Raw genomic sequence first — 25,253 nt, 5'->3', positions numbered from 1 at the left:
CAGATCTCAGTACTGGGATTCGATATTGGATTTGAAGGAGACTGATGTCGACCTAAAACTTATGACATTACCTTACTGTAAGTGGTTCACTCAATATTATTTCCAGAATATTATTGAAGAACCAGGACTGATGAACTCCAGGTGAAGGTGACTGAGAATCCTCAGTACAGGTTGACAAATAAATGCTCAAAAGCTCACTGAATGCAGCAGAAGCTATTTAGTATTGATGCTGTAACACATAACACTGGCAATGAGTCAGCTCCTGGGGTTTACATTGTTAAATGCATCTCACTCATCCTGGTTGCAAAGTCAGAAGCCCATGGAAACTGGGCCCATAATTCTGCCAGTAAAGCAGCTACATTCTAAGTTGAAGTGGCATCAATGTGAGAGCAGTTATAAATACACACTTGAACCATTTCACTTCTCTTGAGGTGTGAATTGGAAAATCAATAGCCCCTGGTGCAAATCAACATGCACCTGGTGTTGGTCATCTACTCCTCCAAACCAGCCACTTCTGTTGAATTATGAATTACAGGAAGTCTGCTTTTGGCAACAACACAGTAATACAAATTATGGCATTCTCAGGAAGTGGTTACTCTCTGTAGTCTTGGAAGCAAAGCAATACTTTCAATAAGCACATGGGCTGCCATTTTGTTATAACAATGGGTTAACTGATATCAAGGAAATTTCCCATACACATCGTCTCCAGAAATCATATAGCATATCTGTACAAGTTAGAGACAAAATGTATATAGTCCCCATCAGATCATGATTTTGTAGCTGTAACTTACTGATTATATAGTATAAAGGAGGAAAGACCTTTTTATCTAAACCAGTCAAATGCTTGGGAATTTCCCAAAGTGCCTCATGGCCAATGAATTACTTTTGAAATGTAACTATTACAGTGAAGGAAACACAGCAGTTAATGTTGGTCTGATAAGGTGGGTGGCACTATCAGGTGAGGTGAAACATCAAAAGGACATTTTTATGTTGGCTAACCATGAAATATACGTATATGTGATATAATAAAAAGCAATGATGCTTCTTTTACACATAATTGGCATTGCAATGTCCTCCACATTATAAGATAAATGAAGATATACATCTTTGATTACTTCATTTGTTTCCTGATGAGCTGTAGCAATGGAAGCCTCTCCTTATGATATTTTTGTGTAGTTATGTGACATGCTAGACACCCAAAAAACTCACTTCCACAGTGTAGTAAGGGATCATTAACATTCAGCTGTGTGACTATTGAAGCGTTCCTGGACACTTATTCAGCTGATTGATTGATTACGAGACACTCTTGTGGCATACAATTACAACGGGGTGTCTTGAAGCAAGGAATTACGTCAGGTCATTATTAACAAATTATTCTTGCTGTTTTTCAGTCAAGCCTAGCCTCTTCCTATCGTCTTTCCACTTTGCTGTCACTGGTTAGTGGAGATTGAATCCCTGTAATATGATGAACTATATATAGGTGCGGTGTGTAGTTACATGCTTGGTAAAGGCTAAGATCTTGAAATGAAAATTCACATCAGTTGCACGCAAAGCATTTGGAACTGTTGGTCCCACTAGTAATGTTTTACTTTTCGGTGATCATAGGTACAATCTTTGTTCACCTCATTCAAACAATGTTAGCTCAAGCCAGCTTAATCCACTGCTTTAAATTCTTTCCAGGTGGCAGTTCTAACCCTCCCTTCTCACAGAGGGTGCTGAATTTCTGGAATCTTCTGCAGAAGGTGGAAAACTGGAAAACCTCTGGAATTCTCTTCCCTAGAGGTTTGTGAGGACTGAATCATTGGGGGTATACAAAGAGAAAGTAGGTACATTTTTAAAAGATCAGGAATTAAGGGCCATGAGGAACTGGCACAGAAGAATCTCTGGGACAAATCAACTGTGATAATATTGAATGGTGGAGCATGCCTACTCGTACTCCTGCTCCTATGTTTGAATGTTCTTATATTTGTTACGCCTTTTGTTTTCCCTGTGTTTGAGAAGGAAACACTTGTAACAGAGAGAATGCAGCAAAGTTTCATTACATTGACTCTAGGAATGATGGGTTTGTCATATGAGAAGAGATTAGACTGTATAAACCTCAGGAAGTCATTTTGCAGCTATATAAAACTTTGGTTAGGCCACATTTGCAATATTGTGTGCAGTTCTGGTCACTGCATTAAAGGAAGGATGTGGAGGCTTTGGAGAAGGTGCAGAAAAGCTTCACCAGGCTGTTGCCTGGATTAGAGACTAATAGCTATAAGGAGGGGTTAGATGAATTTGGATTATTTTTTCTGGAGTGCTGGAGGCTGAGGGGTGACCTGATTGAAGTACATAAAATTATGAGAGGTATAGATGGGGTAGATAGTCAGAGTTTTTTTCGCCAGGGTGGAAATGGCAAATACTAAAGGGCATAGCTTTAAGGTGAGAGGAGAAAAGTTTAAAAGAGATTCACGAGGCAAGTTTTCTTTTACACAGAGTGGCAGGAGCCTCAAATGCGCTGCCAGGGGAGGTGGTGGAAGCAGATACGATTATGACATTTAAGAAGCATTTAGACAGACATGCGAACGGGCAGAGAATGGAGGGATACAGACCACGTGCAGGCAGATGGACGGTTTAAATTGGCATCATGGTCAGCACAGACATTGTGGACTGAAGGACCTGTTCCTTTGCTGTACTGTTCTATGTTCTAAGATGCAATACTAATGACAATTGTTCCTTGGTCATGTGATGTGTTGTGCAGTGGCTGGTTCTGCGTGAAAACTTCCAGTCTTGATTCATTTCAGAAGCTCATGACAAAAATAAAGAGAAGCAAGTTTCATTCTGTCAGTCTGAATTAGATTGCTTCTGGGTTTCAAGGTTGATTGGACAATGATCTAATCTCTATGCTATCCCAGCTAAAATGGCCGAAATCTACTATGTTTTAAACTGTGAGTTAAAGAATAATAAAATGCAAAGCTACATTCATATACAGTATATCTCATAAGTACAATGTTTTGTTTGAAGACCCTGATTTTTTTGAAAGAATATTAATGGGAGAAGATCCTTGACTTGGGGGAACATAAAAAGGGAGTCTGAAACATACCTGACCTCATTCCATTGAACAGGTTATGCCTAAATTGGAGTTTTTGTACTAGATGTTAGCAGCACTGATGAGAATGACCCAGAGTAAGTCTAGTATAGAAACAGAAATCAAAAGCGATTACTTCTCTTTGCACCTCTGCTTAGTTCAGGAGTCCTCTTTAAAAAGCAGTACTTGCTATTGAAGCAAATCTATTGGGGAGCCCACTGTATCCAAAGATTTTGTTTAGGGCAGAGTAACAGGCATACTTTTGATGACCACAGTTTGCTTCTCGTTGTCTAGAAAACCTTGGGCCTGTGAAGTAGAAGAATATAAAAATAAACTGGAATAGGCCATTCAGCACTTCAAGTCTGCTCTGCCTTTCAATCAGAGCATGGATGAAATTTTACCTTGGGCCACTTTTCTGTTTTAACCCTTAATATCCAAACATCTATCCATTGACTGTGGCTAAGTTGCCATGATCATCAGTAATGAACACAAACTGAATAAAAATATCTGACCAAAGAGGCAAAAGATTCTGGAAGAATTTTGTCTCAATTGAATAATTTAACAGATAGAAATGTTGCTACTTTTACTTCCAAGAAACATCCCAAATTCTCGTGATTATAGTTGCATACCCAATCATGTTAAAGAAATAAATGAAACAATAAGAGTTCATTCACTCTCACTACTTGCAAGAACCACTGGGCTACAGTGTTAATTATAATTAAAATTGCTTGCAATGTTTATACTTTACACAATTTATTTTACAGGAAAAATAGTCAATTGAAGTAGAATTTTGCCTTAAATTACATTTTGTGTGATTTATGTAATCCATGAATATGCTCTGCCACAATGATTTACATTCCACTCTTAATCATGGCAGGTATCTTTCTTCATTCAGGTAATTGGTGCACAACAGAAGTACAGTGCAGTATTTCTACATAAGCAGAGACAATTGCCACATTGCCAATTGCGTTGGCTTCCTCCCACACTACTGGCGTGAAATCAACCTTGCAGCAGTTCATATTTTACACTATCTGCATAACACACTATTCCTCTATTCTCTTTAGAGCTCCCATTGAAAAGATCCATTGTTATATTCCAGAATATGTTTTCCATTATAACTAGCAAAACTGAGCTGCTGGATTGGCAGCAGTCAGTTTTTTTTAATTTAGTGCAGCACTTAGATTTGATTCATTCTCTTGACTAACACACATAGCTGTACCTTCCATGGTTTGGCTTGAAGTTCCAGCTGCAATTAGACTTTTTATTGCCATTTTAAATCTGGACCATGAATCCATGTTAACCGCTCTGTGGAGCTTGATAGTGGTTGGCCTACATCCACTTTTGTGGAATTCTGTAAGTAATGCACTTGAGTATAATTTCTGCTTGGAGCATATAATGAATAGATATTGAAAAAACACCAAATCTGACAGTGCGCTGTGGATCTTATGTCAAGGTGTAAAGCATTGTGAGATATTTACTTATGAACAAAAAGCCTCAGAGAAAGCTCTTTGACCAAATTTCAATGTTTGCTACTAGATCTACATCTAGCAATTAAACACAACTGTGTGCACTACTCTCAAAGTCAGGGCCACTCTCTGAGAAACCTTGCTCCCAAATTCTTGCAGGCTGCCTCTACTGAGAAATGTCATATATGGCTCATTGTTGTTCACTGGTGCATTGCAGAAATCAAGAGTAGCTCCACTAGAAAAGCTACAAATCTTGCATTATTGATAAATGCAACTTTTGTTTTCACTGGAAGTGGTATTTGGCTGCCGTGTGGGGCAACCAGTCAGAGAGCATTGCACAACCCTCATACCCTGCCAACATCTGCCATATGTGCTTTGTTGCATTGCCTTTCTCCAGTTTTACACTCATTTTAGATCTGATCAATGTGGGAGCACTTGACTCTTTGCAGGATTTCTTCTTGGATTTTGAGAGGAACCTGTTGAAACCACCTGGGGATGTGATGACAATGATCCCAGTTTGAGTCGGTCTACTAGAGGTTTATTTACCAGAGGGTTGTGCAGTGCTGTACCTATGAAAGCAGGTGACGTGTCTAGCCATTTCAAATTACATTTCATTTGAGTCTTCTGCATTATTAAAAGCTGGTGAGTGAACAGCAACAACCATAATTCAGGACAATGTGGTTGAGAATCTGAGCAGAAGTAAATGTTTGCCACTTGACCACTACTGATGGCATTTGGGTGAGTTGGATACCAGATAAACAGTGCTGAGGTAAAAGAAATTCTTACAGTAGAAACTCCATACCTTCGTTGACAACTGCTGTTAGCTCACTCAGAAAAGTGCGCAAAATTCATTAACACCACATTAATGCAATTTTTACCTCTGCAACAAATGTTGCAGAGATAAAAATTCTGCAACGCGTGAATTTCTAGGTCAACAAGTTTTCATAACATCTTGGTCACCCTTGGATGCCATACCAAAAATGGAGCAAATTCACAGGGTGCTCTGTGTGCGCAAAGTAATCACAGATTAGGACCCAACAGCTAGCCATTTACCTAATTGAAACAAATTATCTCATTACAAAACTTTTTGATACCACTTGACAATCAATGTACTCATCCAAGTGGATCCCTGAACCTCCACAGTTGAATTTCAAATTGGGACAAAGAGTATGGATGAATCAGTAATGATAGGATCACCCAAAATATTATCTTTGTTCTTTGTGACATGCTGTTTATGTTTTCCTCAGAATTAAACAAATTTTGTTTTGTACTGAAGAAAACACTCAACATGAACGGAGTTTCGATGGGACCGCTATCTCTGAATGATCTGGAATCATGGTCTGTAGAACTTCATTCGTTACAGCATTTGTCAGATTTAATCTGTGGGTGAGTCCAAAAATGAATCCTGTCTTTATTATTTCTTTCACTTGCATACTAGTGAAAAAAGCAAGTAAAGTTAGGGCTGCTTAACTACAGACAGATATAATCGCTGCAAAACAACAGGGATGCAACAGATGTTCAGGTGAAACTTATTCGCCTTGGAATACTATAATTGCATCTCTCTGGCTCAAGCTGTCTTCACATTTTCTGGCTTTGTTCTTTCGTGTATTTTCTCTTCCTCTTTGTTTGAATTGTTGGCTCGAGTGGGACTGCTACATCATAAGTACCAGCTGGAAGAAACAGGATCGTAATGAGGTCTCCAAGGGATGGTTCCTTCACCTCTGCACAGGCTTTCACTTATTCATGTTTCTCATGCTCGCTTTCACTTCTCTGCAGTTCATCCCAATAGAACTAGGCAACATACAGCATTTACTGTTGGATTCAGAAGTAACCTACCACTCATATGGATGAGCAAGATGCTGGAGCACTGGACATATTAAACACCAACACAATTGTGAGTGCAGACAGGCTAATGTAAATTATAACCCTTTAATGACCAAGAACTCTTGTATAAACTTTAACTAGAGATTCTGATTAGAGAGAAAACCTTGAAGGACAAGACCAGTTGACATGGTGTTGGATCGGCAATCCACCAACTTGTCATTGTAGTTTCTGCCTCTTCTTAAAAGCTGTCACATTTGTCTTAAAATCCAGCTCTGCCGCCTACAGCAGCTGTTCCATTACTTTTCAGACAGACAGGTGGAGTTGAAATTGCCTCATATCTTCTGCAACGTCTAGATTGTGAAAATTTAAATACAGTATTTGTTTTCAGAATGATACAATGCATGAATTCTGAGATATGTTTTTCAGGAGAGACAGGTCAGGCAGGAAACCTGTAGGATTACACATAGCACTGGTGCTACATCTGATTAAAACTCCCAAATGAGTGAATCAAAGGAAAGTTGATCAACATTTGGTCCGATCCTTTCTGATCCCTGACAGATGGACTAAGCTGAAATTGCCCTGATAATTTACGCAGTTTAACTTGAATAGTATTTTGAGGATGATATAATGTCATGATTCATTAGTGCTCATGTGTGCAACAAAGTATGTAGGTTACTAATGTTGGCTGTGAAGTCTTGAAGTATTTAATTCAAATTTTGACTTTAATTTTGATTTGATTTCTTTTGAGGTCCAAATTCAAAACAAAATGCAAAATCTGCACAGAGTCAACCCACACCAATTTGCTAAGGATGATACAAATGATATTACAACAGAACTCATAAAAAGACATCATCCTTACAATAGGCAGCGTTATAGGTTTAATTTCTAACTGATGCCAATATTCCCAAGTATTGGGCACCCGGCAGAATATTAAATTACTGAATATAGGTTCACAAACAAAAACATCTGCAGTCCTCTTTGTTACACATAAAATTCCTCTTGAGTCAGGAATTATCTTCTGATCCATGTCAACAGTACAACCACAGAGCATGTACTCTATTATCAGTTTAGAGGAGGCAGGTTAGCAAAGAGCAGTATTAAAATGTCACATGAAGCTGACTGTGATTCACCCATTATTTTTTTACCATGATTTATTTGGTTAATTTTACGTTGGAGGGACTTATCATCTATCACTACTACTCTGTTTCTAGTCATCTCTACATATTATAGGATACTGTTGCTACTTCAGCCTTGATGGCTTTCTGAACCTATAACATGTAACAGATTTCATGCAATGCGAGTGCTTGCATCCCGGTGTAAATTCTTTTGGTTCCGTTTCTGTTCTCTCTGACCTGCAGGTTCCAACCTATTCTTTTCTATTATTAGCAAAAGAAATAAACAGGAACAAAGTGATAGTTCAATGGTTTGCACCCATCTTCATTCATGATATACTGGGGTAGAAATTCCATTGCACCCAAATGGATTTAGTGGTGTTGTTCTGCCCACTGCAAATTTCATTATCCAAGACATGAAGCATCACTGAAAGGACACTTTGTATTTTTGTTCTGAAATATGGGCCATCTGCAATGAAGGCTGGACCCAGGAGGATCAAAGATAAAAGGGGAAGGTAGATTTAGGTCAAAGATTGGGGCAGTGGTAATGGTCAAGTAAATAAGATGAGATTTCTTTATTAGTCACATGTACATCAAAACACACAGTGAAATGCATCTTTGTGTAGAGTGTTATGGGGGCAGCCCACAAGTGTTGCCACGCTTCCGGTGCCAACATAACATGCTCACAACTTCCTAACCCATATGCCTTTTGAATGTGGAAACTGGAGCACCTAGAGGAAACCTACGCAGACAGGGGGAGAACGTACAAACTCCTTACAGACAGCGGCTGGAATTGAACCCGGGTCACTGGCGCTGTAATAGTATTACGCTAACCAATACACTACCATGCCTGCTCATAAAATTATGTTCCTGCCTAGGATCGAACTGGGGACTTTTTGCATGTGAGGCAAACGTGATAACTGCTACCCTATAAGGTGGGATTGACGTGGAGATGGGGCTTCCATCGTGGTCTTTGGCTGATCGAAGGATAAGGATCTGCACCTCGATGGAGGTTTGAGAATAAGATGAAGGGGATGAGAACCAAGGTCAGTGCCAGGAAGGTTGGGCAGAGGGTCAAAAATATGGGACTTGCATTAATGGGGTCCTGATCCAGCAACGTCATGGCCAGGGCAACTTGCTCTAATTTTCTCTGCAATGCACTTGAAGCACAATGGGAAATAATGTCAAACCATGCACAAATAATAAGGAAATCATGTTGTGAACATAAAGTGCATCAAATTTCTATAGTGATGCAGAATGACTGAGAAGTGGCCATTACTGTGTTTCATTCCTGGAAATATCAATTCACAATTGCAAGGCACTGACAAAGAAAGAGTTACATGATTGAATTTCTAGGTCTGTATATCTGCCCCTAGGATATATACATGCACTCCTTTTATATTCCTCTCAATAGTAACTTCAGCTCTTCTAATGTACCTGTGAGCTATTCCTCCTATCCCTTCTCAGTGTTTTAAGCAAACCCTTACCATGTCCTTTTGCAATGGGAGAGAGATTTAAGGTAATATAGTTACTAATTAATCTTCCAATTGATAGGGCAAGTCCAATATAGTCTTTTGCCATTAGGTTTTTTGATTGCTGCAGTACTTATCCAAAAGTGAATTTGTTATGATAATGTACATGTATTACTATGACAGCAAGTCCACATGAAGTTAGCTTGCTTCAATTCACTGTGATTTTGCCTTCCAGTCAGAAGATCTTTGGTCCAAGACTTATTTCAGGACTTGATTCAAAATCTGATCTGTGATCTCACTGCATTACTGAGGATTGTTAGAAGTGACATCTTTTGGATGAGATATTAAATCATGGTAGAAGAATAGCTTGCACATTCTTATTTTATTCTTTCCAATGTTCCTCTCTCAACCTACTTTACAGGTTATCCAGTAATATATTTTAATACCAATTTACTAGCTTAATTACAATTTATATGAGTGGATGAAGGCACCAAAGGTGTGATTGCTAAATTTGCTGATGACACATGGATCAGTGGGAAGGTAAATTGTGAAGAGGAGATGAGAAGGTTAGATAAGGATATAGATGGGTTAAATTGGTGAGCAAATTTGAGGGGGTGGGGTGGGGGTGGAGGTGAAATTGTCCGTTTTGGCAAGAAAGGCATTTAATCTGAGATAGCGAGGGATCTGGATGTCTCAGTTCATGATTGAAGGCACAGCAAGTACTTGAGTAAGTAAACAGAAGAGTGCTTATTGCTGGGGCAACTTAATACAAACATAACGAAGTTGTGCTTCAGTTCTATAAGGTATTGGTGAGACCACATCTGGGGTAGCATATACTGTATAGGTCTCCACATTTTAGGAAGACATTAATGTGTTGGAAGCAGTTCAGGGAAGATTTACTGGACTAATACCTGGAATTAACAAATTGCCTCCTGAGGAACAGATGGATGGGTTAGACTTGTATCCACTGAAGTTCAGAAAAGTGAGGGAGGGCGTGATTGAAACATACAAGATACCGAGAGGTCGCAACAGGGTGGATGTGGAGGTGATGTCTCCTTTTGTGGGAGAATCTAGAATGAGATTCACTGTTTAAAAATAAGAGTTGTCTTTTTTTTTCTCTTAGAGGGTTATAAGTCTTGGAACTGTCTGCCATAAAGGACTGCGGAGACAGGGTGTTAGAATATCTTTAAGGCAGAGGTCAGTAGATTCTTGATAAGCGAGACAACCATGATCTTACTGAATAGTGGAGCAAGATTGAAAGCGTGAGTAGCCTCCTCCTGCTTCCATTTGAATGTTTGTATCTTTGTATGTGTGTTTTTATTTTGTTTGATGTTTATGGAACCAAATTGGCAGCTAATTTTGTCAATGTTGACTATACTTCAATATATAATTAACTGGTTATGAAGTGATTTTAGACATGGAAGTCACAAAATAACTGAAATTACTTCTTTAATTAAATATCATATCCAAATAGGCCTTTCTTTTGCCTAAGTACCATGTTACAACAATTTATAAAACCCTTTACTTTAAGTATTACTGATCCATTGTTTTCAGGATGAAAACAATGAACATTGTGATATAGACTCATAGAAATCTGACCTCATAAATTGGATAATGTGGATTATAACTTGTGCTTACTGAGTATGCAAAACTCCATTTGACACTGTATTTAATAGTCAAAATTTAAGTTTTACAACAGACTCTTAATGCATGTCATAGAAGTTATAGTACAAACTGTAAATATCTTGTTGAGTCAGCAGGATAAAGATTAATCATGGCTTTATGATCAAACAAATATGTAAATCATGTTGTAAATCAGTGAGAAACAAACATTATCCATCCACCTAAATAATAAAAGAAAATGCTTAGAGCTGTTACCATTTCTGATAAATTGAGAAGATAAAAGAGGAAACAGAAAATAATTGGTGCTTAAGAAATCTCAATTTGCAGAGATATTTATCTTCAAAACAATAAGATTTTGGGAAAAATCACCTAAAAACATCCTTAAAGAGGACACAGACTTAAAGTAGGTCAAAAACTGCAGATATTGGAACTCTGAAATAAAAACAGAAAATAATGAAAACACTCAGCAAGTCGGCCAGCATCCATGGAAAGAGAAAGAGATCTAATTAACTCGTTTCTCTTTCCACAGAAACTGCCTGACCTGCTGAGTGTTGTCAGCATTTTTGTTTTAATCACTAAATGTTTCTGATCCAGCCCCTTCTTCAAAACATTGATTTGACTTTCTTTGCTTACACATACCTACTGCACACTCTCAGCATGGAACTGCTGTTAATATTAAGATCATTCCAATCAGTAATTTGAAAGCTTTGCATTATTTTCAATAGGAGCAATTCAGATTTGATTACTAATAACCATACTTGGACTTATTTATGGTACTTCCTACCATGTAATGGTATGAAGGGGTTCAGGGATCTTTCACAATCTGTAAGGTGCTGCTGGTGATTTTATATTTTTTGTTGCAGACTCACCTATAAATCACAGTGAGGTGGCGTTGGACAAATTTGGCAGAGAAATACCGTGCCCCAGCAAGTGTAGAAATTCACAGAATCTGGAATCAAACCATCATTAACACAATGGATTCTAATATTTCTCAGTTAGACAAATGTCAGATGGCAGAAATGTTGCAGGTTGAGGAAGTTAACTGTGGTGGGAGACCTATTGGTTCTTTCCTTTACTTTCAAAGTAAACAGAAATAAGAACTCATGCTGCACCAATAAAAGGCAATTCTCCAAAAGGTCCAAACTCCCCAGTCTACATCTTGTAACTTGGAATGCTAGGAATATAGTCCTATTGCAGTGTGAGTGTTTATGCCAAGTGCTTTGTGCATTCTAGACTATTTATTCTGCCTTTACATCTCTCATTATTCTAGTAAAACATCCCAAGATGCTACAAGTCACCAAATACATTGTCTTTAAAGTGATATTGGCACTCAGAACTTTTCAATACATTGTGTGCAATTCTGGTCACCCCATTTCAGGAAGAATGTGGAGGCTTTGGAAAGTATGCAGAAGAGGTTTACCAGGATGTTGCCTGTATTAGAGGGTATAAGCTAAAAGGAGAGGTTGGACAAACTTGGGCTGTTTTCTCTGGAACATCAGAGGTTAAGGGGAGACCTGATAGTAGTTTACAAGATTGAGAAGCATGGATAGGGCAGACAGTCAGGATCTTTTTCCCAGGGTAGAAATGTCAGATACTGGAGGACATGCATTTAAGGTGAGAGGGGAGCAGTTTAAAGAAGATGTGCGGGCAAGTTTCTTACATAGAGAGTTGTAGGTGAATGGAATGGACTGCTGGGGGGAGGGGGGAGTGATGGAAGCAGATACAATAGTGGTGTTTAAGAGACTGTTAGACACATAAATATGCAGGGGATGGAGGGATATGGATCATGTACAGGTAGAAGGTTTAATTCTGCATCATGTTTGCCACAGACATTGTGGGCTGAAGGGCCTGTTCCTGTGCTGTACTATTCTGTCTTCTATTTAATGAAATATGTGTACAAATTAAACTTATAGGTGATGAGAGGGAAATTGTAATCTTATTCTGTTACATTTTCAGTGTGTCTGAACAGAGCAAGGAAACAGTTATTCAGTGCTCTCAAACAACATTATGCAGAGCACAGTAGTAAATGTGTCACCAGGAATATTTAACATGATTCTCAAGATTGATAAAATTACTTTTCAGCACTCTGGATTTTTCTTTAACCAGGTGCCATGGGACATTGTAAAAGTTTTTGAATATTACAAACGACTCAGATTTGTAATGCTTCTTAAAATTGTATGATGCTTTTAAAAGGGTTACTTACTTCATTTTGGCAATGTACTACTGTACAGGGACAAAGAATCCACTGGAGACCATACTATAGCCATTAGATATATCAATATGTGCCATGTTTATATGACATTTATGGGTTAGTTCTGCTTGTCATTTAGAATTGTTATGGCATGATAGTTTACTGCTTGGCTGGCTGAATAACAGTGAATAGAGCTGGAGTCCTTTATAACAGCAAGGCAGATTCATAATAGCAGTTGGTGGATTATTGATCAAAAAAATGGAGTTAATAATAGCCCATCACTGTGCTGGATCATGGCAGTATGAAAGCTCATGATCAGGTTATTCAAGATGAACATCCAGGCATTCAATGAATGGTTGACATTTTAATTAGAAACCACAAAAAGATTCAAAATGGCCAATCTGCACAGCCTGCCAACACAAGCACCCGCAATAACTTTACACCATCATTTTTCTAAATGTTTTTAAATGAACCTATCTCACACTCTCACTATATCCCCTTTGTTCTCTTTCTCCCATTTCTCTTTTACTTTCTCTCTGTCTCTCTCGTTTCCCCTTTCCCTTGTTCTCTCTCCCCTCCTTCTCTTCCCTTTCTCTCCCTCCCTCCCTTTTCTTTCTTTATTTGTTGGTTTCCTTTTTTCTTAAATGTTTGATCCCTTTCTCTGAGACCCTGCTCCCGGTTCTAGATTATCCCAAGAGGAGAAGCATCCTTGCAGCATTTCCCCTGTCAAGCCCCCTTAGAATCTTATGTTTCATTGCGATTGTATCTCATTCTTCCGAAGTCCAATGAATATCGGTTCAGTCTGCACGTCCTTTCATCATAAGAGACATCTTTTTATTCTATGAATCAACCTATAAACCTTCTCTGTTCAGAGTCTCCAATCTAAGTATGAAAAACCTTAGATAATGCACCTTCTCATCTGTAAAAAAACTGTCCAATTTTTATACTTCATCACCTTACTCTTTCTGTCTCTATTTTCCCCTTGCTCTCTTTCAATCTCTCCTTTCCTACAACAACATTCTTTAGTTTCTCTCTACTTAAATATATTGCTGTTTTTATTCTTCCTACCATTGATAACCTCACAGTCACCTTAATGTCGCCTTCTACTATTATCCTTTGTTATTTAATCCATCCTGCCTCCTACCCAATCTCAGTCTTTCCCTTTTGTTCTTTTCTCCTATTCCTCTTCTCTGCAAGTTAAAACTTGCTCCATTTCTAACAGTTTCCACTTCTGATCAAAGTTTATCAACCTGAAACGTTGACTGCATTTCTTTCGCCGAGATACCTGGTGATCTGCCAAGTATTTCCAGCAATATCCTTTTTACTTTAGAATCCAGTAATTGCTTCGAATAAAAAAGGACCAAAAGGAGTTGAATCAAAAGCTGAAAGTAGATTTTTTTTTTGACTGGACTATTGAGGCTCGCAAAGAGATTTTTTTTCCCCAGTGTGGTTCTGCACATGTCCACATCTTCCTTTAGTTTATTTTCTGTGCCTTGTAAACCTTACAGACTTCCTGTGAGTGTCAGCTGCTTGGATTCAAACATCTTAAATAACATGGGCTTTGTTGAGATCTGCCCTGCAAACATCCACGTATGCATTGGAACAGAAATGTCATCTACAGGATCCCAAAAAATAAGTACCAAAGTTTTAGATTTTACACCTCACTGCATCTGTATCAATTTTCTGATAGTAACACAAAGTAAATCTAATGCCATTCAGGAGACCCAGAAGGTTTCCTGGCAAATCCAGGGAGTCTAATTTGAAATTGCTGCCAGCTGCACAAAAACACACAGACCTAACTAAAAAACAGTTTTACCCAAATGACTTCAAGACTGACAGCAATCCCCAGTACCTGTCAGTTTTTCTGTCTGGATATTTGGCACCTAAATCTGAATTAATAACTGAGTAAATAAATCTACTTCCAACTTTGGAGCTGATTTCCAGGCTCATTCCCTCCACAGAACAGAATTAGTTCCTTCTCATATGCCAATGACACATAACCTTGCTCTACCATTTTAGTTGTTGCAAGACTCTTTAATCAGAGATTCAATGTTATGTTTGGGATGATTTAATGTTTTTTTCAGCTCATTGTCAGTGAAAGCAAAATCATTTTCTTGGGCTCCTGTTAATGTGACTTGGTCTTTTTCTAAATCAAACTCTGATTACTCTTGGGCTAAACATGGAAGTGTCAGAACCATGGTTTGATAGCCCAGTCAAATTGTCATGGTGTGTTTGCTGCATTAATGTAGGCAATGTGCCAAGATGCTACTTCCTCATAGTGTTGAGCCATAACCAAATAAACAATGATGAATTGCTGACCGACCATAACTTTGGGATTTGCAATCTCAGGAAAAGTTGCTGACATTACATCAGCAAATATTAGCTGTTACAAAAGGAACTGCCCACAATTTCCCCCAAATCTGTCCTATTGCTGCATTGGGCATTTTCTACACAGTTCTGTTTAAAAAAAATCATAATCTGGTCATGTGTTGCCACTGAAATTATTTATGATTTCTTCTTAATGAGAATTACGAGTTGTAAAATTTGGACTCAATCTATTTAATTCTTTATAGTGCTACAACTGAATCTCAATTAAATCAAGAAGAAATTAATATGCCACAAAATATTCTCATTTTATGAGATAATCTGCTGCAAAGTGTTCATGTGGAAAAGACAAGATAATTCTAGTGTCAGGCATTTCAGTGTTTGCATGGAATTGTAAAATTCTGTGATTGAGAACTTGAAATATGAACAACCAAGAACATAATTAGGATAAAAATTAGGTATAAATGTAACTCCTCAATCAAACAAAAGGGGAGAAAAATGTTACTTTCTTTTTATTGACAGGTCAAATGTTTAAAACTTAAAAACTGTGGTTGAGCAAATTGCTGAGATACCCTTAATAGGCTGAAAAATGTGGGCTGTTGCAATAACTGTTTCTTGGTTCAGGAATTCAAAACACTTACAGTGCACAGACAATCCAATATTTGATCATCCTTGTGTTTATCTCCAATAGTTCTCTCAGTCAATTTAGGTGAAGAAGCACTTCAGCCACTTTGAATATTAACCTTAAATTCTTCCAATTAATGCACAGGCAGTAGTGAATTCCATCATCAATGTCAACCTTCACCGAGAGGTTGGTCCCAATATATGCAGGAGAGCACTTGAACCATCAACACAGAAGGCTACAGACCAAGTGTTGGTAAATGGAGTTAGCATAGATGGGGATTTGATGGTCAGTATGGACATGGGGGCTGGTTCTATGCCATATGATTCTATGACTTTATCTGTGAGAAGTGTCTGTGATTGAACCTGGTATTTTTGACTCAGGACATCTTTCAATGACAACTATACAACCTTTAAAACAGGGACTGAAATGGACAAATTATTTTCTGACATGAAATAAATGCAAGATTTCCTAGTATCTCTTACACAAAGGGATCTGTTGTAGCGGGCCAAATTGACTGGATTCAGTTTGCTACCCAAGATCGATGCTCACGGTTGCAACTTGGGTGTGCTTACCTGGGTCACATATTGAGAACCAATTGAGCTCCTCCACTCCTGGGAACTGGGTGACAAGGTTAGTGAGGATCCATCAGTGACTGGGCCTTGGGTGATGTACCACTGAGGACCCTTCAATGGGACCCTTCAATGCTGCTGATATTCAGAGGAATTTAGCAACTACTTTTTTTGCTTTTAGTAATTAAGAGAACAAAAGATCAGGATTCTCTATTCAAATGGGTGACACTGTGACACAGCTAATAGAACTGCTGCTGCCTCACAGCTCCAGCAGCCCAGGTTCAATCCTGACCTCTGCTGCTGTTTGTTTGGAGTTTGTATGTTCTCCCTGTGACCATGTAGGTTTCCTCTGGTTTTGTCCCGTGTCTCAGACTGGTAGGTTAATTGGTCACTGGAAATTGTCCCAGGTGTGCAGGTGAGTGGAAGAGCAGTGGGGAGTGGACGGGAATGTGGGGAAAGTGAACAGGATTAGTGTAGGGTTAGAGTCAGTGGGTACTTAATGAGGGCCAATTTCCATGCTATATGACTCTGTCTTTGTGGATTCAGTCCCATACCAGATCTGGCTGGCATTGGATTAGATAAGTGGATCACATGATAAGCAGCACATTAGATCAGCAAGTATTGCCGCTGCTCACAGCTCCTGTGACGCAAGACCCAATCCTGTGACTGCATGGGCTTCCCCTGGGTGTTCTGGTTTCCTACCATGTCCCAAAGATGTGCTGGTTGGTAGGTTAATTGGCTTCTGCAAATTACCCAAAGTGTAGGTGGGTAATTTGCAGAAGCCAATAGTTTGCAGAGAAGTAAGTGGGGGAATGGGATTGATAGAATTGTTCTGACTCAATGAGCCAAATGGACTTCCTCTATGTCATGAGAGTATGTGAGAATAGGTGGATTCCCCAGCGCAAAGATGAGGAATCCCAGCACATCCAGAGTCCATGGAGTCCAGCTGTGGAGCAGAATGATGGATGAACTGACATCTGTCACTCAGCGTGTCTCATTATAATAGATAGCTAATTCAGGACCTTATTTGCCTATGACCAGCTGAACTCCAATGGTTCATTTGGGAATCGAAGTGAGCACAACTCAGTCCTCTAACATGTATGATATGTAATATTAGTCCGTTGACAACTATTATATCATCAGCTTTAAGGATTTTTACATGTGACTACCTGCAGGGTGTTGCAACATGGTTTGGTGTCAAAGTTCCAGAAGGAGGTTGCTGAAACTGTACAGACACCAGCTGGCATTGCAAGCTGTTTCAGAAATAAAGTACCTTTTCAAAATTATCGACTACTTCCCGTGTCTCAGAGAGTGAATTTGAGAAGTACTGAATGAATCAAGCAAAAAATCAATTGATCAGAAGTCAGTCAAAATTTGAGGCCTCTCCAGCTACTATCAAAACTACACTAACACCAACCAATGAGATTTCCAAATTGGAGCATGACTTGAGAGGAATTTCCTGTAAAACTACTCTGTTTCTGAACTGGACAGTAAAGGGTTAAATTTCCAGCTCAGAATGGAAGCAGCAGTGTTGCATGAGCCCCAGGGGTGGGGGTGGGGGTGGGGGTGGGCGATGGAAATTTGGTCCTTATGTACTAGGCATGAGATTTCACTGAAACAGAATGCAATATTGAGCAGTGTGTCTTGACTGTAATCACCATTCATTTCAAAGCACTTACAGATGATAGCTGCATTCACAATAGGTCTGAATCTCTGGTCATTCTTGCAGATTGTAAAGCTTTTCAATCCAAGCACAGGTCAGCAAATCTGCAAAAGTCATATCACAAAATTCAGAGAATTACAGCAAAACACAAAGTCGCACTATTGTTCAAAACTGTTCATGTGCATTGGCTTTGAAATTGTTCGCATCTTTCGATCAATGTTTACCAAAGCCTCATTAGCAAGGAAGGTGGGGTGGGTGCGGGGAGGTGGAGTGGGGCTGTGATTGCAGCTGGTTTAGGATGAGAGATTAGTTCAGACAAAAGTATGCTCTGAGTGCAATAAAAGATACGATGCTTCTCAAACCCCCACCCCGGAAGTATGTATAAATATCTTGTTAAAGAAAGCTTGTCATTTTCCAGCTCCAAGGCAGTAAGCCTGCAATTTTCTTCATTGCAAAGCCATTCATCTGTTGCTGGTAATTAAAGGCACAGAAACCATCTGCTTACCTGCCCACTTCTCTGTATTACAGATTTTCCATTCACTTCGACAAGGTGAATCTCACCTTGCAGCATCGGGATTTAGAGCGGGACCTTTGAAAAGAGGTGAGTCTCTGTGCTTGTGAGTTTCACCTTGCAGGAGTCTAAGAGAGGCACATTTGCAAATTGTTAATAGATGATTGGATAATTAACAGCAGCCAATAAAAAGAAGGCAGGCTCAAGTGGAGTGGCCATTTTGAAGCAGCCATTTTGGGAGTGGAGTAGTGTTAGAGTGGGGGGACTGAGGCTTTGGCAGGAGGTGGAGGTTAAGGTAAGTCTCTGGTAAGCTTTTTTTTCTAATGCCAGGCTAGTACAGTTAGGATGGCTCCAGGGCCAGTGGTGTGTTCATCTTGTGAGATGTGGGAGCTCTGGGAGACCTCCAGTCTCCCTGATAGCTACATCTACATGAGGTGAATCCAGCTGCAGCTCATTACAGACTGTGTTAGGAAACTGGAGCTGCAGTTGGATGATCTTTCTCAGCTACAGGAGAATGAGGAGCACATAGATAAGAGCTACAGGGAGGTAGCTGTGGCTGGACGACTGTCAGGAGAAGGAAGGAGAATAGGCAGGTAGTGTAGAGTACCCCTGTGCCCATTCCCCTGAATAACAAGTATACTGCTTTGGATAGTGTTTGGGGGTGGGGATGACCTACCAGGGGAAAGCTACAGTGACTAGGTGGTGCAGAAGGGAAAGAGGGAGAAGAGGAGAGCAGTAGTGATAGGGCATTCAATAGTTTGGGGATGGAAGGTGGTGTGGGTGGATGACTGGAGATTCTGTGGAAGTGAAAGAGACTCCTGGATGATATGTTGCTTCCTGGGTGCTAGGGTCAGGGATGTCTCGGATTGGGTCCACAGCATTCTGAAGGGAGAAGGTGAACAGCCAGAAGTCATGGTACATATTGGAACCAATGAGTTAGAGGGAAGAGAGATGAGGTCCTGAAGAGGGAGTTAGGTAGGAAGCTGAAAAGCAGAACCTCAAGTAGTAATCTCTGGATTGCTGCCTGTGCTATGTACCAGTGAGGGTAGGAATAGGATGATTTGGCAGACAAATGCATGGTTGAGGAGTTGGGGCAGGGTTTCAGATTTGTGGATCATTGGGATCTCTTCTGGGGAAGGTACGACCTGTACAAAAGGGATGGGTTTCACCTGAACTGGAGGGGGACCAATATTCTTGCAGACAGTTTTGATAGAACTGTTGGGGAGGGTTTAATCTAGTTTGGCAGGGGGATGGAAACCTGAGTGATTGGTCAGAGGTTAGTGCATTCAATGTACAAGTAGGTGCTGTGTGTAGAAAGACTGAGGAAGGATAGGCAGTTGAAAGGGCAATGTTGCAGTCAGATGGACTGAATTGTCTACTTTAATGTGAGAACTATCAGGAACAAGGGTGATGAACTTGGAGCATAGGTAGTACATGGAACTACAATGTTGTGGCCATTACAGAGACTTGGCTGTCACAAGGACAGGAATGGCTGCTGGATATTCTGGGGGTTTAGATGTTTCAGAAGGGACAGGGATGGAGGTAAGAGGTGGGGGAGTGGCTTTGCTGATCTGGGACAGTATCATAGCTGTAGAAAGAGGATGTCCTGGAGGGATCATACACTGAGTCAGTGTGGGTGGAAGTCCAAAAGAGTAAGGGAGCAATCACTCTATTAGGAGTATTCTATGGACCCCCCCCCCCCCCCCCCCATAGCAGCAGAGACAGAGGAGCAGATCAAGAGGCAGATTTTCAAAAGGTGCAAAAATAACAGGGTTGTTGTCATGGGTGATTTCAACTTCTCTAATATTGATTGGCAACTCCTTAGTGTAAAGAGGATAGATTGGGCAGAGTTTGTTAGGAGTATTCAGGAAGGATTCCTGACACAGTATGTGGACAGGCCAATGGGAGAGGCTGTACTGGACCTGGTACTAGGCAATGAGCCTGATCAGGTTTCAGATCTCGGTGGGAGAGAATTTTGGAGACAGTGACCATAACTCCTTGACCTTTACCACAGCCTTGGAGAGGGATAGGAGCAGATGGGGAGGGGGAGTTTTGCTATTATGCAGGAACTTGGGAGTGTAAATTGGGAATACATGTTCTTGGGGAAGTGTACAACAGAAATGTGGAGATTGTTCAGGGAGTACTTGCATGGTGTTCTGGATAGGTTTGTCCTATTGAGGCAGAGTAAGGATGGTAGAGTGAAGGAACCATGGTTGACAAGATGTAGAATATCTTGTCAAGAGGAAGAAAGAAGCTTACCCAAGGTTTAGAAAGCAAGAATCAGACAGGGCTCTTGAGAGTTACAAGGTAGCTGGGATGGAGCTTAAGAATGGACTTGGGAGAATTTGAAGGGGGGCATGAAGGCCTTGGCAAGTAGGATTAAGGAAAACCCCAAGGCATTCTACATCTCTATGAAGAATAGGAGGATGACTAGATTGAGGGTAGGACTGATCAGGTATAAAAGATGAAATGTGCCTGGAGTAGGATGAGGTAGGGGAGGTCTTTAATGAATACTTTGCTTCAGTATTCACCAGTGAGAGACCTTGACATTTGAGGATGGTGTACAGAAGGCTGATATACTAGAGCATGTTGATGTGAAGAAAAATGATGTGCTGGAACTTGTGGAAAAACATTAGGATAGATAAGTCATTGGGGCCAGATGGGATATATCCAAGGTTATTACAAGAAGCAAGAGAAGAGATTGCTGTGTCTTTGATCTTTGCATCCTCGTTGGCCACAGGAGTAGTGCCAGATGATTGGAGGGTGGAAAATCTTTTCCTTTCTTAAAGAAAGGGAGTAGGGATAACCCAGGGAATTTTAGAACAGTGAGTATCACTTCAGTGGTGGGCAAATTACTGGAGAAGATTCTTAGACAGGATTTATGGGCACTTGGAGAAGTATAGGCTGATTCAGGACAGTCAGTATGGCTTTGTGAGGGGCAGGTCATTCCTCATGGGCCTAATTGAATTCCTTGAGGATGTGACCAAGCACATTAAAGGTAGAGTAGTGGATGTGGTATACATGGATTTTAGTAAGGTGTTTGATGTGGTTGCTGTACAGGTTGGTAGGGTTGTTAAGAAGGTGTATTGGTTTTCATTAGTCAGGGTATTGAGTTCAAAAGCTGCAAGGTAATGTTGCAGCTCTATGAAACTCTGGTTTGACCACACTTGGAGTATTGTGTTCAGTTCTGGTCACCTCATTATAGGAAGGATGTGGGAGCTTTAAAGAGAGTGCAGAGGAGATTTACCAGGATGCTGCCTGGATTGGAGAGCATGTCTTATGAGAATGGGTTGAGTGAGCTAGGGCTTTTCTCTTTGGAGCAAAGGAGGATGAGAGGTGACTTGATAAGAGGTGTACAAGGTGATTAGAGGCATAGATCGAGTGGACAGAGCTAAGGCTATTTTTACAGTGTTGGGTGTGGAATGCACTGCTGGCAGAGGTTGTGGAGGCAGATACATTAGGGACACTTAAACTCTTGGGTGGACACAGGAATGACAGAAGAATGGAGGGCTATGTGGAAGGGAAGGGTTAGGTGGATCTCAGAGCAGGATAAAATGTCAGCACAACATCTTGGGCTGGAGGGCCTGTACTGTGCTGTAACGTTTGATGTTCAACAGTTGAGAAATGTAACCTTGCATAAAAATACCCAAAATAATACTCAGTCACCCACCCCATTTTCATTTGAAGCTATTGGGAATAATTTTCATGCAATTAAGTAATATGGTGTCTCATGCAAGTGTATCATGGAATTTGCAGGCCTTTACATCAGCCATGCATCCAAACCATGAACTGACCTATGTGATACATCAATTCTAAAGCTGTGATTCTCACTGAAAGCAGTGGGATGGCTGATATGAACCACATTGAGGAAAGATGAGATGGATGCAGGCATGGGGCATCCTACTTCTGACACTGGGAGTCTCATCAACAGAAGTAGACACCTAAAGTGACCTCATTCTCCTCACCTGAGGCTGGAATTCTGGATGGTTTTCACAATGGAGCTAAAATTCCTGACATCTTCTGTCATTAGCTTCTCAAATTATACAATTAAGGTACATCACATTAAGGAGTACATAACTGAGTTTGTTTCTGAGGGGGCCTGCTTTCAAATCCATAGTCTGCATGGTTACTTGATTGCTGTATCTGCAGTCTAATGTTGCAGCAGTGATGTCACACATCCACCTGAAGAATACGGAAGCATGATATCCAAAGTTGTAGTATGTTTGGTACACATTCAGTAATCAATTGCATATCACAGTTCAATGGTTGAATTGTTACTCCAATAACAGTATTAGTTCTCTCAATCTCTGCAAAAATATCTTTCAATTTAAGAGAAGAAATCCTCTATAATTGTTCAGTGTAATGCACGTGACTCCCTTGTTGATTAATGCCACTTAAGGATTTAGCTACTCCCAAGTTGATGCCCATATTCTGCACAATTTGATTTAATGGAGATCTGACACAATAAAACAATAAAAGATGCAGGTGTAAGAAATAGGAAAAAATCCATAACACTGCTTGGAAACACTGGAAAGCCTGTAAAGTATGGCTGGCACCCTCTCCTCCTGGTCATGAAACTGATGGACAGGGTACAGAAGGCAAATGAAAATTTGTATTAAAAAAATGTACTGTGGATATTGGAAATCTGAAAAACAGAAAATGCTCAAAACACTCAGAGGGTCAGGCAGCATCTGTGGAAATGGACATAAATAATGTTTCAGGTCTGCGACTCCATCAGGACTGGGAAAGAGAAATGAGTTAGTGTGGGTAGTAGAGAAGGTGGGGAGGGGGATGGGTGGAACAAAGGGAGTGTCTCTAGTAGGCTGAGGCAGGATGACCCCCATATGGCAGTCAATGTGCAGATTAAGCTGCTTTGTGCATGTAATGTGTTGCTGTAGTAAAGCTGTGGAATGTACACAGCAGACCAGACAATACAAAGAGAAAATTAAAGGGACAGAAAGAATAAGTTATCTAAAGTTGCAGATTGACATTATCTGTTTCCCGTCCCACATGTGCAGCCTGACCTCATATTTCCAGCATTCTTAGTTTTTGTACTGAGATTTCAGTATTGAGTTATGCAGGCTGCAATGTACCTCTGTGGAAAATGAGATGTTGTTCCTCGAGCTTGCATTGGGCCTTGTAACAGTGCAGGAGGCTGCAGAGGTCAAAGTGGGAGCAGGGGATTAAAGTGGCAGGCAACAGGGAGCTCAGGTTCATGGCTGCAGACTAAGTGCAGGTGCACCAGAGAAATTCTCACTTCACTCCTTTGAATACATTTGGCAATTGTCCAGGATTTATCCAAAGATGAATGTTATCTGACTTACTTCTGAACTGGTTTAAATTTAAGCCAATGTGGATCAAAATTTTGAGCAAGTTACTCAGTTTGCTGTGCAAGTGAATTAACTCTGTCAAGGAAGAAGCCAGTACTTAATGCAAAGCAAATGGACTATTTGATGCTGCAATGTGCAAATACTCAAGAAACATGCATTGGTGTAATCAGAGTTGCCTAGCAGTTGATTAGCAAATCATATTGGACAAAGATGCTCAACAAATGGGTCACTAAAGTTACACAGACAATTTGGGTATCATTGTAAATCAATACTTAGAAGCTGATGATTAACTGTAGCAGTAAACAGAGAGCAGTCAGACCATTAGATGTCCAACATAATCTGCATGACTAATTATGGTCGGAGCTTCCATGACCTTGCCTTTCTGGAAGCAGTGGTGGAATCCTAAAATTGCATTGCTCAAGGAAGTCAATGAAATGCAGAGTAGGAGCAATAGGACCACTCACTTCCTCAGCCCTGATCTATATTTAATAAGATCAAGATTGATCGAATTGTAACCTCAAATTCACACTCCTTTCGACATGTAGTTTCACCCCTATCAAGCTTCTGTCTACTGTTGTCTTAAAAATATTTAGTCTGTTTTAACTGTGCTTTGTAGAAGAGTTCCAAATTTTTGCAACTGTCCGAAGGAAAAAAGATTGTCTCATCTCAGTCCAAAAAGGACAGTATCTTATTTTTATGCAGTGACCCCTAGTTTTATATCCCCAACAAGAAACACTTCCCACATCCACCCTGCCAAGATCCCTCAGCCCAAAGGAGAATAACTCCAGTTCTTTCCAGTAATTATACTTATTCCTGGAACCATTCCATTAAATCTCTTCTGCAAACTTGTCAAATCCCTTAATCCATCCCATAGTGTGGTATACAAAGCTGAACACAGTTCTCCGGGAAAGCCAATCAATTGTTTCATGTTATCTGGGATATTTTCTTGTCCTTTGGTCTAGTTATTCAGCTTTTTTGGGGATGTGTGAATAAACCAGAGTATTTGGAAGAAACCCACACCATAACAGAGACTGGGCAAATTCCACATAGATTGCAGCTGAGGTCAGGATCAAACCTGGGGCAACGAGGTAGCAGCTCTACTCACTGCACCATTCTCCTTGCCATTTATTTATTTCTGCAATGGAAAGCAATTGTGACCATTTCCACTTACACCACTCCAGAAATGTAATTGGATGCTTCTGGGTACAAAACACCCTTGTGTCAATGACACCATTTCTACACCTGTTGTGTAATAGGTGAATTAGATCACAATGGTTTGAGAAATGGCGTTGGCACTTCTAGTGCATTTCTTGATAACTCTGGCCAGATCTACTTAGGGGAAATATGGAGCAAGTTAGGCAGCATCTGTGGAGAGAGAAACGGAGTTAATATTTCGAGTCATTAACCTTAAATCGGAACATTTTGATGAAAGGTTATTAACCAATTAACTACTGTATCATGCTGTTCCATCTGGG

Source organism: Pristis pectinata, chromosome 22 (assembly GCF_009764475.1).
Source record: "Pristis pectinata isolate sPriPec2 chromosome 22, sPriPec2.1.pri, whole genome shotgun sequence".
Taxonomy (NCBI): Eukaryota; Metazoa; Chordata; class Chondrichthyes; order Rhinopristiformes; family Pristidae; genus Pristis; species Pristis pectinata.
This window is presented reverse-complemented; position numbering follows the sequence as displayed.